Here is a 17,642-nt window from a genome sequence, read left to right as displayed (position 1 = left end):
TTTTTTTTTGCGGTACGTGGGCCTCTCACTGTTGTGGCCTCTCCCGTGGCAGAGCACAGGCTCCGGACGCACAGGCTCAGCGGCCATGGCTCACGGGCCCAGCCGCTCTGCGGCATGTGGGATCTTCCCGGACCGGGGCACGAACCTGTGTCCCCTGAATCGGCAGGCGGACTCTCAACCACTGCGCCACCAGGGAAGCCCTTTGCTTTATTTTTTGTAGTACTTATCTGACATAATTTATCTGTTGAATTGTTTATACAAAATGTAAGCTCTGTGAAAGCAGGAATTTACCTCTTCCCAGTGTCCAGAACAGTGCCAGGACCACAGTTGGTCCCAGTTAGTATTTGTTGAATGAATGAAAACAAGTGACAATATTGGATGTAGTCACTTTCCTGCTTAAACTTTTATTCTTTTATTCCCTTTGTTCAAATTTATTAGGATACTCTTGTTCCCTTCCCATTATGCTCTTGAGTTCACATTCACACAGCAGTCAGAATGATCTTTTAAAACTGTATATTAGATTGTGTCATTCTCTTCTTTAAAATTCTTCTATGGAATAAATACTTCAGATTAAAAGTACATAACAAGGGCTTCCCTGGTGGCGCAGTGGTTGAGAGTCCGCCTACCGATGCAGGGGACACGGGTTCGTGCTCCGGTCCGGGAAGATCCCACATGCCGCGGAGTGGCTGGGCCCGTGAGCCATGGCCGCTGAGCCTGCGCGTCTGGAGCCTGTGCTCCGCAACGGGAGAGGCCACAACAGTGAGAGGCCCGTGTACCACAAAAAAATAAAATAAAATAAATAAAAGTACATAACAAAATTAAAAAGTAAATTTAAAAAACCCCAAAGACAAATTCCTATCATGGCCTACAAAGCCCTTCATGATCTGGCACCTGTCTGCTTTAAAGCTTATTTCATTATGCTTCCTCCCTTGCCCACTTAAGGTCCAGCCTAACTGGCCTCATTTCAGTTCCTCTGATATGCCAAGGCTTTTTCTGTTTCAGTACCTCCATTGATACTGTTTACCTTTTCTTAAACATTTTTCCCCTTACTGATTTATCCTCCATATTTACTTTTAGTTTGAATAATGTCTCAGTAATAATGTTTAATTAATGTTTTCTAAGCATCAGGGAAATATGAGAGGCCTTGCTATAAACTAGTTTTGGTGAATGAAATACAAGTGAATAGAAGAGTATAGTAAGTAGTAATTTTCAAACTCCTAGGGGAATAGTTTGAGGGAGGGTGGGCAGGCTTACTGTCATGCAGTGACTTTACCCTTGTTTTTAACTAGAGCAGCTTTACTTTCTTCTGTTTCTTCAGCATATAATTTAAGAGTTCTTGCTTTAAAAAAGAGTTCGGAAAATACCACATGTGCTCAGTGGTATGATAAGAGCTATGCACAGGATTCCCTGAGAACATATAGCTTCTTTATGGCTAAAGTCTTTTTTTTTTTAATTAATTAATTTTTTGGGGTGCGTTGGGTCTTCATTGCTGTGTGCGGGCTTTCTGTAGTTGCGGCGAGCGGGGGCTACTCTTCCTTGCGGTGCGCGGGCTTCTCATTGTGGTGGCTTCTCGTTGCGGAGCACAGGCTCTAGGCGTGCAGGCTTCAGTAGTTGTGGCGCTCGGGCTTAGTTGCTCCATGGCATAGTGGGATCTTCCCGGACCAGGGCTGGAACCCGTGTCTCCTGCATTGGCAGGTGGATTCTTAACCTCTGCGCCACCAGGGAAGCCCCACATAGCTTCTTATAGGAGTTGGTTGCATCTGATCTGTGACTTGAAGGGCAAGATAAATGTTAGCTAGCAAAGGAAAGAAGGTAAAGACACTTGAGGCAGAGGTAGTAGTTTTAATCCTTGGTTATTTGTTTATCAAAATTATCCTTGGAACTCTTATATACCTCTACACTTCGTGATAATTCATCAAGCTGCACGTTTAAAATTTGCGTACTTCTCTGTATGTATACCATACTTTTAATAGGTAAGTTAAAAATAACATAAAAAATGAGATAACATAGGGGACTTCCCTGGCGGTCCAGTGGCTAAGACTGTGCTTCTACTGCAGGGGGCATGGGTTTGGTCCCTGGTCAAGGAACTAAGATCCTGCATGCTGCGAGGTACAGCCAAAAAGAGAGAGAGAGAGAGAGAGATAATATAAAATTTAGATATAATAAAATCACCCCTTTAAAATGTATAATTCAGTAATTTTTAATATATTCACAAAGTTCCATAACCATCACCTTTAGAATACTTTCATCGCTCTAAAAAGAAACCCCATACCCATTAGCAATCACTTTCCACCATCTCCTCCCTTCCTCCAGTCTCTGCAACCACTAATCTCCTTTTTGTAGCTTTTGGCTATGAATTTGCCTGTTCTGGATATTTCATATAAATAGAATTATACAATATGTGACCTTTTGTGACTGGCTTCTTTCACTTATGTTTTTAAGGTTCATCCATGTTGTAGCAGGTATCAACACCTCACTCCTTTTTATGGCTGAATGAATATTCCATTGTGTACCACATTTTATATATCCATTCAGCAGTTTATGGACATTTGGGTTGTTTTCACTTTTTGCCTATTATGAATAATGTTGCTATGAACATTCATGGACAAGTTTTTGTGTGAAAGTGTTTTCTTTTTGCTGGGTATATATCTAGGAGTGAAATTTCTGGGTCATATGGTAATTCTATCTTTAACTTATTAAGGACCTGCCAGACTTTTCCAAAGCAGCTGCAACATTTTGTATTTACACCAGCAAGTTATGAGGGTACCAATTTCTCCATATCCTGTCAGTATTGTTATCCATTTTTTTGTCATATTAATCGTAGTGGGTATGAAGTGATATTTCATTTTGGTTTTGACTTATATTTCCCTGATGACCAATGATATTCAGCATCTTTTCCTGTGCTTATTGGCTTTTTGTACATCTTTTTTGCAGAAATATGTATTCAAGTCCATTGCTCATTTTTTAGATTGCTTGTCTTTTTGTTTAGTTGTAAAGGTTCTTTGTAGATGAGTGATTTACAGATATTTTCTGTCATTCTGTGGTTTGTCTCGTTATCTTGATACAGTTCTTAGAAGCACCAAAGGTTTAAATTTTGATGATTCCAGTTTATCTGTATTTTCCTTTGGTTGCTTCTTTCTTTTTAGTTTTAATTTTTAAATTGTGGTAGAATATCCATAACATAAAATTGACCATTTTAAAAATTGAAGTCTAGTTGATTTACACTATTGTGTTAGTTTCAGGTGTAAAGCATAGTGATTCAGTGTTTTTGCAGATTATATTCTATTATAGGTTATTACAAGATTAAAGTATATAATTCCCTGTGCTGTATGGTATATCCTTGTTGCTTATCTATTTTATAGTAGTTTGTATCTATCAATCCCATACTGCTAATTTGTCCCTCCCCCCTTCCCTCTCCTTTTTGGTAACCACAAGTTTGTTTTCTGTATCTGTGAGTCTGTTTTGCATATATATTCATTTGTATTATTTTTTAGATTTCACATGTAAGTGATATAATATAGTATATGTCTTCCTGTCTGACTTATTTCACTAAGCCTAATCTCTAAGTCTATCCATGTTGCTGCAAATGGCAGTATTTCATTCTTTTTGTGGCTAATATTCATGTGTGTGTGTGTGTGTGTGTGTGTAAGTCCGTAAAATTGACCATTTTTAAAGTGTACAGTTTTGTTTTTGTTTTTTGGCTGCAGTGGGTCTTCGTTGCTGTGCGCAGGCTTTCCTAGTTGCGGTGAGTGGGGGCTACTCTTCATTGCGGTGCTTGGGCTCCAGGTGCACGGGCCTCAGTAGTTGTGGCACACGGGCTCAGTAGTTGTGGCTCTCGGCCTTGGTTGCTCCGCGGCATGTGGGATTTTCCTGGACCAAGGCTCAAACCCGTGTCCCCTCCATTGGCAGGCAGATTCTTAACCACTGCGCCGCCAGGGAAGTCCCTAAAGTGTACAGTTTTAATGGCATTAAGTACATTCACATTGTTGGGCAGTCATCACTATCATCCACCTCTAGAACTAATTTGATTTTGTAAAACTGTAACTCTATCCATTAAACAATAACTTTCCATTACCCTCTTTCCCTAGTCTCTGGAAACCACCAGTGTATTTTCTATCTCTATGAATTTGACTACTTTAGTTACCTCATATAAGTGGAATAGTGTAGTATTTGTCCTTGGTTGCTTGTGCTTTAAGGGTTATATGTAAGAAACCATTGTCTAATCCAGGGTAACAAGGATTTATATTTATTTTTCTTCAAGGAATATTATAATTTTAGCTCCTACACATTGGTCTTTGATTCATTTTTAGTTAATTTTTGAATGTAATGCAAAAATAGGTGTCCAACTTTCTCTTGCATGTGGATATTCCATTTTTGTTAGCACCTTTTTTGGGGAAGATTATTTTTTCCCCCATTGATTTATCTTGGTTCCCTTGTTGGAATAATTATCTTTTGAATACGGAATCTACAGTTATACCACTTCTTTTTTTTTTTTAATTTATCTATTTATTTGGTTGTGTCGGGTCTTAGTTGCGGCATGTGGGATCTTTTGTTGTGGCATGTGGGCTTCTCTCTAGTTGTGGCACACAGGCTCCAGAACACACAGGCTCTGTAGTTGCGGCACACAGGCCCTCTAGTTGAGGTTTGTGAGCTCAGTTGCCCCGCGGCACGTGAGATCTTAGTTCCCCGACCAAGGGTCGAACCCACGTCCCCTGCGTTGGAAGGCGAATTCTTAACCACTGGACCACCAGGGAAGTTCCTCCTTGTTTCTTAATATTAATAATTTATATATTTTTTTACTGATCAGTCTGGCAAGAGATTTATCAGTTTTATTGATGTTTGTTTTTCTGTTTTCAGTTTTCATTGATTTCTGTTCTTTATTATTCCCTTTGTTTTTTATATGGGTTATATTATTCTTTTTTCCCCTAGTTTCTTAAGGTGGAAGTTGATGTTATGTTGAGTTCTTATTTCTTTTCTAATGTTTTCTGCTATAAATTTTCCTTTAAGTGCTGCTTTTGTTGCATCCCACAGATGCTAATATGTTGTGTTTTTATTTTCATTTAGTTACACTATTTTCTAATTTCTCCCTTCATTTCTCTTTCTTCTTTGACTCATGGGGTATTTAGAAACATGCTATTTATTTTGAGATATTTCGGGATTTTGAGATATACTTTTAGTATTGATTTCTAATTTAATTCCATCATGGTTAATTTATATTACTTGAATCTTTAAAAATTTATTGATATTCTTTCCAAGCAACTTTTTCCAAATAACTATTTTAAAACTGATTTTAGACCATTTACATTAGCTGTAGTTAAGTTTAAACCTACTACCTTGCTATTGTTTAAAATTTTTTCCTATATTGTCTTTGTTCTCTTTTCCCTCTTTCTGCCTTCTTTTGGATTTAGTATTTTTTTTATTTTATTTCTTTTGTTGGCTTATTAACTATCATCTTTTTTTTTTTTTTTTTGCAAGTGATTGCTTTTAGGGTTCATAGTCTACATCTTTAACTTATCACAGAGTATCTTGAAATTATATTATACCACTTCACATGTAATATAAGAACCTTACAACATTGTATTGTTGTAAGGTTGTTGTTGTGCTATTATTACCTGGTTGTTGTGCTATTATTACCTTCCTGGTTGTTGTGCTACTATTGCCTTTCTGGTTGTTGTGCTATTATTACCTTTTACTTCTGTGCATGTTATAAACTTCACAGTGTATTGGTATTATTTTGTTTTAAATAGTCAATTATCTTTTTTTAAAAAATAAATTTATTTATTTATTTATTTATTCATTTTTGGCTGCATTGAGTCTTTGTTGCTGCGTGCAGGCTTTCTCTAGTTGGCGGTGGCTTCTCTTGTTGCGGAGCACAGGCTCTAGGCGTGCGGGCTTCAGTAGTTGTGGTGCATGGGCTTAGTTGCTCTGAGGCATGTGGGATCTTCCGGGCCCAGGGCTCGAACCCGTGTCCCCGGCATTGGCAGGGGATTCTTAACCACTGCGCCACCTGGGAAGTCCCAGTTATCTTTTAAAGAGATATAACAACTAAGGGGAAAACTCTTTTAGATTTACCCTCATTTTCCATTTCTGGTGCTTTTCATTCATTTGGTTAGATCCAGAGTTCCAACCAGTATCTTTTTTCTTCTGCCTGAAGAACTTCTTTTAACATTTTTTGGGGGTGGGTGGGGGCTGTGCCACGCAGCATGCAGGATCTTAGTTCCCTAACCAGAGATCGAACCCACGTCCCGTGCAGTGGAAGCGCAGAGTCTTAACCACTGGACCGCCAGGGAAGTCCTCTAACATTTCCTATAGTTTATTTCTGTTGGTGATGGCATCTTCCAACATTTACCATTTGAAATCATCTTTATTTCAACTTAGAGAACATATCTTTCAAAAACTATCGAATTATCAGTTGATAGTTTCTTTCAGTATGAAGGTAAACTTCACTGTCTTGTGTCTTGTGTTGTTTCTAGTGAATAGTCTGCTTTCAATCTTATTCTTCCCGTGTATATAATGTGTCATTTTTCTCCATCTGCTTTTAAGATATTCTTTTTTTTTTTTAACTTATTTAAAGCAATTTGCTTATGATGTGCTGTGCTTTTCTTCATGTTTCTTGTGCTTGGGGTTTAGTTTCTGTGATCTGTGTGTTTATAATTTCCGTCAAATTTGAAAAATTTGGGGCCATTACTTTTTCAGACATTTTTTTGTGCTTTTGTGCACTCCAGTTACCCATCTACTAGGCCACTTGACGTTGTCTCACAGCTCATTTATGCTTTTTTTATTCAGTTTTGTTTGTCTCTGTGCTTTATTTTGTAGTTTCTGTTGCTATGCTTTCATGTTCATTGACATTTTCTTTGCAGTATCTAATCTGCTGTTTATCCCAACCAGCATTTTTCATTACTAGAAGAATCAATTCTTAAAAATATCTTTCATATCTGTACCTAACATGCTTAACATTTCCATTTATCTTTCTGAATGTATTAACAACAGTTATAATAACTGATTTAATGTTCCTGCCTAGTTAATCTTTCATGTATGTGTCCTTTTTAATTGATTGATTTTCTCATTATATGTAGTATCTTCCTGTTTCTTAGCATGTCTGGTAATTTTTTATTAGATGCCAGGCATTGTCAGTTTTACGTTGTTTGGTGCTAGACGTTTTTGTATTCCTATAAATATTTTTGAGTTTTGTTCTGGGATACAGTTAAGTTCCTTGCAAATGGATTTATTCTTTTGGGGCTTGCTTTTAATCTTTGTTAGGTGGGACTAGAGCAATCTTTAGTCTAGAGCTCATTTTGTCCCACTACTGAAGCAATGCCCTCCTGAGCACTGTACTTGATGTCTTATGAATTATGAGTTTTTCTACTCTAGCTGATAGGTATACAAACTATTCCTGGCCCTGTGTGAGCCACGGGCAGTGGTATACTAGAGCTTGTGAGGGCCAGTTTTCAAAATATTGGGAAGTTTGTGAGCTGGCTTAATTCTTAATAGAATTAAATTATATACACTTATAGTTAAATCAGTTATATTAAGAATAAAGGTGATAAATACTCAAAACTCATTACTTGCAAATTATATTATTACTTATTACTATTTTGATGCTTTGGTGGTAATTTATTATATCACTATTTTAGAAATATTCTGTAATGTTTAATGTGTTATCATGTATCTCTTCCCATCTTTGCACTCAGTGTTATTCCTTGATAGCTTGAAATTGGCCATGGGTAGGAGTATTCACACCAGAGTCATTGGTAACCCTGCAAACCAGGAACTGTAAACCACCAACTGCCCTTGGTTGTTACACATTTTCTAGCGTACCCCTGGCTATGGGTAAGAGTGGTTTTCCAGGCCTTGGATACACTGCATATACTGATCAGTGCTCAGCTCAAGACTTGAGGAGGATCTCTGCAGATCTCCTGAGGTCTTACTTGCTCTCTCTGAAGCTGCCTCCTCTCTGGTACAAGTGTTCTGGAGACTTGGGTCTCCCCAGACTCTGTGCTTCATTTTCTTAAATCAGGGAGACTGCTTTGCCTGGGATCACCCTCCTCACTCTGAAGCTTGGAAACTCTCCAAGCAGGAAGCTGGGGCTTTGCTTTATTTGTTTCTTCTCTTTCATCGATCACTCTCCTATATTGTCTGGTTTCCAGTGTCTGAAAAACATTTTCATATATTTTGCCCAGATTTACGTAAATCTCATCTCTGTTACGCTGTCTTGGCCAGAAGCGGAAGTCCCTTGGAAGTTTTAGATAAGAGAGTGACAGAAATGTGCGCTTTAGACCCCGCTGTAGACCATGCATTTGTAAGGGACAAGACTTAAAGTAGAGGGACCAATTATAAGTCATGTGGGTTAGTTCAAGTGAGAAGTGATGAAGGCCTAATGTTAGTCATGGATGACACTAGAGAGGTGGGGAACGATTTGAGAAACGTGTATGGGGAAGAATCTAGTTCAGGGTTTGTAAAAGGATGGGTCATGAGCCATTTACATCTCAGTCACCTGTAGTGTGTTTGATAAAAATGAAGATTCTGTGTCCTGCCCCACCTTTATTGAATCTGAATTTCTAAGGATGAGGTTTAAAAATTTGTATTTTAAATAAGCCCCTAGGGTAATGCTTACAAACACTAAAGTTTCAGAAGAAAGTGATGGAATTTTTTTTTTCAAAGGGTGAGCCTCATCTTTGGGGGATCCCTACATTGGAATGACCTGAAGTGGTTAATTAAAAATAAAGATTTATGTGTGCATGTCCAGAACTGCTGAATATGAATTTCTGGGGCAGTTAGTTCCAGGAATTTCCTAGGCACACTAAAGTTTGCCTGCTTTGCAGGTATAATCTTACTGAACTTCATAGTAACCCTGAGATGTAGTCAGCAGGTATTATGTCTCCTGTTTTATAGGTGAAGAAATGAAATGCAGAAGTGCAAAGTGGTTTTCTCTTGGTCAAACAGTTATTATTGATGGTGGGTAGAGAATCATATTTCCTCCTTCCACCAAATCTGATGCTCTTTCTATTCCTTTCTGTTGACTATGTAATAGGCTTATCTCTGAAATCTGTAGGAGGCATCCAAGACATTGCATCTGTGGTTACAAACAATTTAGGGAGCCAGGAAAGTGTGATCTTCTTGGTCATACTTTGTACCAAGTGAAAATTCGGTTCAGCTCTCTATAGCAAGTAACTGTGATAAACTTAATTGTCTAGAAAAAGTATTTTTGTCTTTGACCATTATCTTAATGCTTTTTACAACCAGCTTTGAATGTCCCTCTCTCTGTTTTCTTTTAAAATCACTTAAAGCCATAGTGTACTGCAGTGCATGTGTTCAGTATTTTTCTTATAACAACTGAAGAATTGGGTGTGAAATATGAATCTGTATTATAACCTTTGTTCTGAGTTTTTATCCCCAAGATCTTATAAAACTAAAAAAAAAAAAATTCAGTGTCTTATAATTTAGATTGCATTTAGCTTGGATGTCACTGTTTTACTTTTATAGTATGTTGTGTGGCTTATAACTTTGCTGTATTAGTAGAACTGATATATTTTCTAGTGAGATTTTCTGTAGTCTTTTAAAGTGATTTCATATGTGCCATGAATCTGAGATCCGTAATCTGTTTAACACAGTAGTACTAGTGTTAGACTTCAAATGGTAGGAAAAGTAATTCTTTTCAGTGAAGATTGGTTTCTGGATTTGCTTTTGGAATTCTTGAATAGTCAATGAATTTTGTTAGTACGTGAAAACAAGCAAAGCTCTGTGGCAAAGAATAAATAAGCCCTTAGGAATGGGATTTAAATGGTTTGTTTTCTATTTTGTATGCGTTTTAAAAGACAAAGTAGCTAAGTTTTTTAAACTTCTGGAAGTAAGTTATATATTTAAATAGTTCACATTTAAAAATTATTGTAGCTTGTCACAATTCTAAGTAGCTTTTCTGCTCCAGAAAGCATATAGTATTTGTGCAGAATCTTAAATATGAAATGTATAGTGAATGAAATGAAGACTGCTATATAGGGAATATAAGAAGAGTTTTGACTATTTTAACTCCTTGCTTGTTACAAGAGAATTTATATCAACTTTTAAATTTAGGAATACCTAGATCTGTATTAACTTTTTTTGGCATTTCCTAAAGCCTTTTTTAACGTTTGAAAACAAATGAGGTAATGCACTGACAGTCCAGTGGTTAGGACTCTGTGCTTCCACTGCAGGGGACCCAGGTTCAATCCCTGGTCGGGGAACTAGGATCCCACAAGATGTGTGGAGTGGCGGGGGAAAAAAAAAAAGAAAACAAATAATAGGAATGAAGTGTTTGAGGAAAGGTATTAGTATTTCTTAATCGCTGTCTATTTTTTTTCCTCCAATTAAAAAAAATTTAAATATAATTGATATTATGTTAGTTTTCTACTGTATTTTAGTGAAACTTTTCACTGAGAACATCTGTCAGGTTGACAACTCCAGTAACAAATTTTATCCACAAAACAGATGTAAGGCTATCTGCATTTTCTGTGTAGATTTTGGAATTTGGGATGGTACACCATGCTGAATCATTTTAGAATGCCATTGATAGATTTCTTTGACATACATATGACTTTTTTTTAGCTTATTTTTCCAATAATAAATGGGTAGAAATGACTTAAAGTTTTATATAATGCTTTTCATTATCATTGTAAGCACATTGATGTGTTTCTCAGACTTGTAACCTACAACCACGTGCATGTTTTTAAGAAGCTTACTTTTTTTTAAGGAACGTTTGTACAGCTACATCTTGATTTGTTTCTTCACTTATTTTGTCACATTTATTTTCTATTTATATTCAAAATAACATGGTCAGATTAGTCACAGAGGGATAATCTAACCAAGACAAAAATGTTACTTTAAAAGACATAGAATGTTTTAAAGTCACATTTAGGGGAAAGTCATGATCTTTTTTACTGCATTCTTAAGCTTCTAGATTTATTCCCTAATATTGTTATAAAACACAAAAAAGTACTTTTCTATTAATGTCTGAGAAATTACAGATATATCTGTTTGTCTACATTGGTAGTCAGAAAAGGAATCTAAGAAGCTCTAAAATTTGTAAGAATTTTAATTTAGAATTAAATTTGAAATATTTTATGTGGGTACTGTGAGAAGCATTTGTAAGAGTGTTAACAAATCATCTTAGTCTGCTAAAAAGTAACATATTTTGTAGCTAAATATAAGGAATTATTTGTGAAATTTATTAGAAAATGCAGTGTGTGGTGTGTTAAGAAATATTATCAGTTTTATCCACAAATCTGTAAACAGTAGCACATCCATAGTGACTATATTGTGGTTTCCCTTCACAGATATCAAGTTGTGCTAGTACAACCATATAAATAAGTAATACCTGAAGTCACAGTGTAACATGGACATTAACAGTGATGACAGATAAATGCAGACGCTTGGGAATCAAATACTAGGCGAAACACTTTTTAAAAAGGTAAGAAAAAATGTAATCTTAATTAAGGCCAAGTGGGCTTTAGTTAGTAGAAGTAATTGAAGTTTCCTTTTCACTGTATTAGGCTTTTAAGAAGCCTAATCTGCATAATCATCTGCATGATCCTGTTTATCTTAATACTGGTAGGACTCAGCTGTAAGTATCAGTTCTTCTGTGAAAATAACTGTTGCAGATCTCCTTGCCTGGCAAATATCATAATGGATGATGTTTCAACAGCAAACCCTACCCAAATAGGATAGTAACGTGACTGATTGGAACTTGATAGAGCGCTGGAATGGGCGTGCCAGCGGATACTCAGAGACACATCCTAAACTGTGGATCCTCTTTGGCTCTGTTGTTTGCTACCATCTCCATACACCATACAGTGTAATGCTTTACCATGTTTGTGAAAGGATTTCAGGGCTGAGTACAAAGGCGTTGGCAATTCGAATGTTATAAGAAGAGTGAAGTTTCAAGTCAAGGGTTACTTTTTTGTAGGACCATTTTTCACTGTGCACCCTCCTCATGTTAATTTAGAACATTTTTTAATGTAGTATTAAATAATTTTATTTAGACAATTTTCCTACCTTGTGCTTTTCAAGAATTTAGAAGACATATCTGGGAGAGGTTGCATCTATAGATATTAGATATTAGCCTTGTTGCCCTCTTGCTGACTTAAACTGTAATCTATTTATTTTTTCTAGGCAGTAAATCTAGTTTACAAAGCTTGATAATTGCATCAGTTTTTATTTAAAAAATTTTTTTGCATTAGTTTTTAAGTTGCAATCTTTTACCAAAAATAGTGTCACTTCTAGAATATCTAGTTTTATGTTTATAATAAAGTGACAGTTTCCATCATGAACATCGTTAGTCTTTTTCCTGGTGTTCCTCCTTGTTTTTGGCTGGGCACTCATAGTAACCCATTTATCCAGATTCTCTGAAAAGGATATCATAATACATTATTATAAAGTAAAACTGTAATTAGCCAGACTGTCCAAGAAATGGATTATAATTAGATTAATTAAAATATCTGGCCAACTGGGTACTAAAGCCAGAAAATCCTTATGTTTTTGTTTTTGTTGAAAATCCATATGCCAAAAATAATAGAAATTTCCCTTTATAAAAAATTTCCCTTTGTAAAGTCTTGTAGCACTTTATATAACCAAAGTTATAATGTATATATATTGCAGAAGACTTGGTTGATTCTTTGTTGTACATAATCTAAATTAATTTTGTTGTTCAGTTCCTAGTTTTAAATACCTGAAAGCCAAACTTTGGGAAGGCCTCTAGAATAAGAGTGAGAGATTATAAATTCCGTATGAGAAATCTTCTTATCAAGGGCAGTCTTTGGGTCACCTCAAAACAATATTGCCTTAGACTCTAGAAAAGAACTGAGTTACATTTTGACTCAAAATAATACTGAGTTGTTGTAAAGATTTAGTATATTTCAAGCTCTTTTTGGTTTGTTTTTGTTGGTTTCTAAAAATCCTTTTCCAGTTTCTTGATATATCTGAGGCTACAAAGTTAACAAGAATTACCAAAGATGTTACTAAAATATTTTAGCATAAGTTAATTTGATTCTTTAATTCTTTTTTTTTATTATTTTATTTTTAAAGAAAGGAATTTAGGAAGTTCTAGTATTCTCCATGGCTGAAGCTGAGAGTCTGAAACCATGATGCTTAAGCTCTATTCTAGATCATAGCTCCAACTCCTTCAGGATATAAGGAAAAGAGATAATATTTCCACAATGATAGATCTTTGGTTATACAGGTAAGTTATTTAGTTTTGTAGTAGTGAAGACAACTATAGTCTGTTTGTTTGCCTGTAATTAAGGAGAGGAGGCTTGTTATTTTTCTATACTTCCTTCGGTGCATGGAAAATTGTGCAGTCTGGGTAGCTGTTCATAGGAGCGCAGAGCTATAGGGAATGGCATAGGGATGATATATTTTTCCAACAGGGGATAAATGAAGTGACTTAAAGTACATTGGAATCTCTAGAGCGTTATACCTTTCTTTGACACTCTAGGTATTTTTGATTCAAGGGTAGTATGAAATTCCTTGACTTCTCTTTCTCCCCACTTGTCTTTTTAAGTGTATATTCATTCAGCTCTCTCTATATCTATGTCTCTCTGCCTACCCCCTCACCCCTCTCTGAATGGGGAAGAAAGAAGAGATCCCTTTAAACAGGGGATCAAGGTAGTATGTAATAGAGTTCCCAGGGTTCAAAGAGACTGATATTAAGAACCTTAAGTTGAATTACATAGATAGGTCCCCAGGTCTCACTCTCCTTCTTTTAACCTTATAGATACTTTTGACATTATAGATAATAGTGGTAATTGCTCAGCGAAGAAATTTGTCTTAAAAGAATTGTATGACAAGGATAGTCCCTAAACCGTTATTAAACAGTTCCTGTTTATGTTCTAGACAAATAGAAAAGAATCATTGGTAACACTTCGCAATTGCTCTTGTTCTTTTTGCCTTTCACTTTGGTTTGTCTACATGGTATCATGACCAGTTCCTAAAATTTGTTCACTTAATAAAACTAAATAAATATCAGCTAGAACATTGATGTTAATGAAGGATTGCCAGTCCTTCAATTCCCAAAATAAACCATACTACTTCAGTAATTATAGTGGAAAAAAAAGCTTACAGGCAGTGTCTTTGAAATATCTTTTGAGATTTCTAAAGTAAAGGTGATAGATAGCTGGAGTAGTGTTTCATTAGGTGGACCATTTTACTTTCAGTCACTGAAACAGTGGTACAGATGTCATCACAGGGGCTGGAAATTTATGATCTGAAACATAGCTGATACTGTTTCAGAGAGCGTTTCAGAATCCTATAATTATATTTGAGAATCCTATAATTAGATCCTACAAGTAGATTCAAATTTGGGAGAGGGTAGTTCAGCAGTAAATAAATGGGTGAGACATTGAATTATAGGTAGGATTTGGGCCTTAATGTGAATGGACAGGGTAAAATTTGGTTGACTCTCCTGAGATATGTCCTGCAATAGAATGAAAACTCACGAAGGTGGGGAAGAGAGGAATTCTAGTGATTGATTATATTCTCTTCCCTCTATTGTGGAAAATGCCATATTCATTAGTTTGTGGGTAACATAGGAAAAACGTCATTCTAGTTGCTCGATTGGGTTTTGCCCATATGAATCTGTTAACTAACAGTTTCCCTTAATTCTAAAACTAGAGTGATTGATTGAATTACCAGTTCTAGTTGGGTGCTGGCTAATGTTTAAACCATGTTAACTATTTACTTAACTAGCAGGGGTATTTTCTGAGATACTTTGTTTGTAAATGAGTTTTTTTCTCTTCCTTTAGCAACCTAATTTTTGGCTGGAATATAATTTTGTACTCCAAACCTCTTCACTAAATTTCTTTAGTAACTCTTGTGTTATGCAGCTAAAATGAGGAAGACAACTGCTTTTAGTCTATAATACTTTACACAGCATGGCAAAACAATGTTGAGACTTGGTTGAGATAATTGGAACATTGTTAGTCTCTTTTCGGTAATTGAATTTTGCACTCAGTTTATCAGATAACTACAGAAAATATGTGTCTTTATAAATGCTTATTCAAAAATAGAAAAGGTAATGAAGAAAAAGGTTAGAACAGAAGAAAAAAATCATTAGAAGGAAGAGTGTTGAAATTTCACTTAACTCTAATCTTCAGAATTTTAACCAATTTAATACCTTAAGTATATGTAATATGTTAATTTCAGGCAAGAGATTTTTATAGTCCTCTATTTGGTACTTCCTTAGCCAAAGGGATAATGGTTTTATTTATAAATTTTTTATTATTAGGATCGAATAAAGAATTAAAGGATATGTTATAAATGGTCTAATTTAGTGTGAAACTTGATATATTTTAATAGACTACTGTCTGGATGCAGTGGTCTAAGGCACTGCTTCTCAAACCCTAATAGACATTTAATGACCTGGGAATCAAATTAATTGGAAGGGCTAAGGCAGGGCCTGATATTCTGCATTTGTAACAAGCTTCCAGTAGATGTCCACGGTGCTAGTTCTCAGGCCACACTTTTTTTTTTTTTTTTAAGACTTTTATACTTTACTTTAAGGACAGTAAATATGAGTCACCAAATTTCTATACAAAATATACTATTGGTTTCTTTATTATTATTATTTTTTTTACTTTTTATTGGAGTATAGTCTATTTACAATGTTGTGTTAGTTTCAGGTGTTCAGGCCAAACTTTGAGTTGCAAGAGTTTGAGGTACCACAAGGGTTCTTATCACAAAACAGTTTCATTTAAAATATGGCCCAATAGCATAGGGTTTGAGAACTCTAAAACTTGGACTTCATTGTAGTTGTGAATGGAATAAAAATATTTTTAGAGAGCAAAAGAAATGAAAAAAGTTTTAATATTTCATGTTGATCAGTGTTTTGATTGATCACTGGAATGGTGCAGAAATAAAACAGACCCTCATTATAGGTGGTGTTTTATAATGATATATATATATTCTTTGTTAGTAGTTTTGGGTACTACGAATAATAGGATTACTTCATTAATAATGATAAGGCAGAAATTTTGCTCTCATTTGGGTTGGTGTGGAGAGAAAAGGGCTAGGAATGCCTGTTACCAGAATCATTTGAAGTTTATATGCCCTCGATTGGCATCATATTTTTAAAAATAAAGATAAACAGTTTTTTGTGTGTGTGTTTATAAAATATTACTATTGCCAATATTATTTTTGAACCATAAATCACGAATATAATCAAATTGGCATTAAAGATATTTGCATTAGGTTTTATAAATAAAGTTTATAAAATTAGCTTATGTTTGTTATATTTACATAGGTATTTAATATTTAAAAATCTGTAATCTTCAAATTTGAAGGCTTCAGATTTGGATACATGAAACAAATACATTGATTTTAATATTTTTTAGTTTGTGCTCTTTTGAAACATCATCTGAAGTTTAACTTAAAGTTTTGTAATTAAAAGTGGATGTTTATGGGTCATTCACTGTTTATTACCTGTGAATAAAAATAGACTGTAATCTTGATAAGAAGATTTTAACAGAAGAGAATTATACATCAGGTCTGACTAATGAGTCCCAAAAGAGTAAAAGTTTACTTTGAAAAGCATTATTTTTAAGTTCTGATCAATGTTCCATACTTACTGTTCATGTGGTTGCTATGGAATTCTCTAGAAAGAATTTTCACACTTTAATCCCAGGGCTGATTTTGTGAGTCTTGTAAGGTTTTAAAAAATTGTTAATTAAAAATTTAGAAGTATGCCATACTCTGAAACAAAACTAAATTCAACTGACTTACATATTTTACAGGATACTTCTTCACTTTATTCATTTTGTCAGCAGGCAGGAACAAGAAGGCAGTTTCTTCTTTTTGTATGTGATACCGTGTTGCTGTATCTTCTGTAGCTCTTAATAACCTTTCCAACTGTTAGATACTTCTAAGTTGAGGCAAAGGAGAGATTGTATTTGATTTGTGGGGAGAGGGGTAGAATGGCATTTGGAGGGTTATAGGAGAGTGAGCTTGTGGGAAAGCTGGCAAAAGGGATGAGGGAAGAGGTTCCTGTGCAGCTTTGTACTACGACCATTACTGGCCTCTTTTCTCTGTCCATCCTGCACCCCATTTGAAGTCAGGCAGTGAAGTGGCAAAGTACCTTTTGAAAGCTAAATAGAGGAGGAGCAGAAGAATGGAGACTTGAAATTTTAACAGCTCCTTTAATTTTGCTTGTTGGGAGAACCTTGGAAAATAATCATTGAATCGCTCAGTTTATACAAATGGATCAATCAGGGCAGTTTTCAGTTTCCCTCTCATTTGTATTGTAGAAGCACCAAAGCATCCACACCAGAAAGCCTGCTCAACTCCTCAACATGCATTAATACTGTGGCATACACATATACTCAGGAGTTCAAAGAAGGAAAGGATGGGGTTATATGTGTATTCCTGATTTCTTAAATGTAATATTTGTTCGGCAGTGTGCTTCTTTCCCTTTTTCTTCTATCCTCTTTAGAATACTTCCTTTCACTTGCTAATTTGTGGCTCTACTTCTAGAGACTAGGGTGGCTTGGCTTTGCTCTGTATTGCTCTTAGCAAGTATAAGCTACGGTTATGATTTCTGTTCATCTGCTTAGTTATAAAAAATTCTACTGCGATTTCTGTTCATCTGCTTAGTTATAAAAAATTCTACTGCAACCAAATTT

At 35.4% G+C, this 17,642-nt stretch overlaps 1 protein-coding gene across 9 annotated transcripts in view; it reads left to right on the top strand.

Moving 5' to 3' along the window:
* Positions 1-17,642, top strand: part of ZZZ3 (zinc finger ZZ-type containing 3) — a 122,477-nt gene that overhangs the window by 31,336 nt on the left and 73,499 nt on the right. For 7 of the 9 annotated variants that reach the window (XR_003434316.1, XR_003434317.1, XM_027114108.1 and 4 more), the window contains 2 exons: positions 11,310-11,443; positions 13,057-13,210. The exons of 1 other annotated variant lie outside the window; for it this stretch is intronic. The gene's annotated coding sequence lies outside the window, so the exon portion shown is untranslated. The remainder of the gene's footprint in view (positions 1-11,309; positions 11,444-13,056; positions 13,211-17,642) is intronic. One more of the 9 variants, XM_027114105.1, reaches the window with a different exon arrangement.

The sequence above is a fragment of the Aethalodelphis obliquidens genome, unplaced genomic scaffold (genome assembly GCF_003676395.1).
Source record: "Aethalodelphis obliquidens isolate GAN/ISIS:26980383/991018 unplaced genomic scaffold, ASM367639v1 scaffold13, whole genome shotgun sequence".
Taxonomy (NCBI): domain Eukaryota; kingdom Metazoa; phylum Chordata; class Mammalia; order Artiodactyla; family Delphinidae; genus Aethalodelphis; species Aethalodelphis obliquidens.
This window is presented reverse-complemented; position numbering and strand designations above follow the sequence as displayed.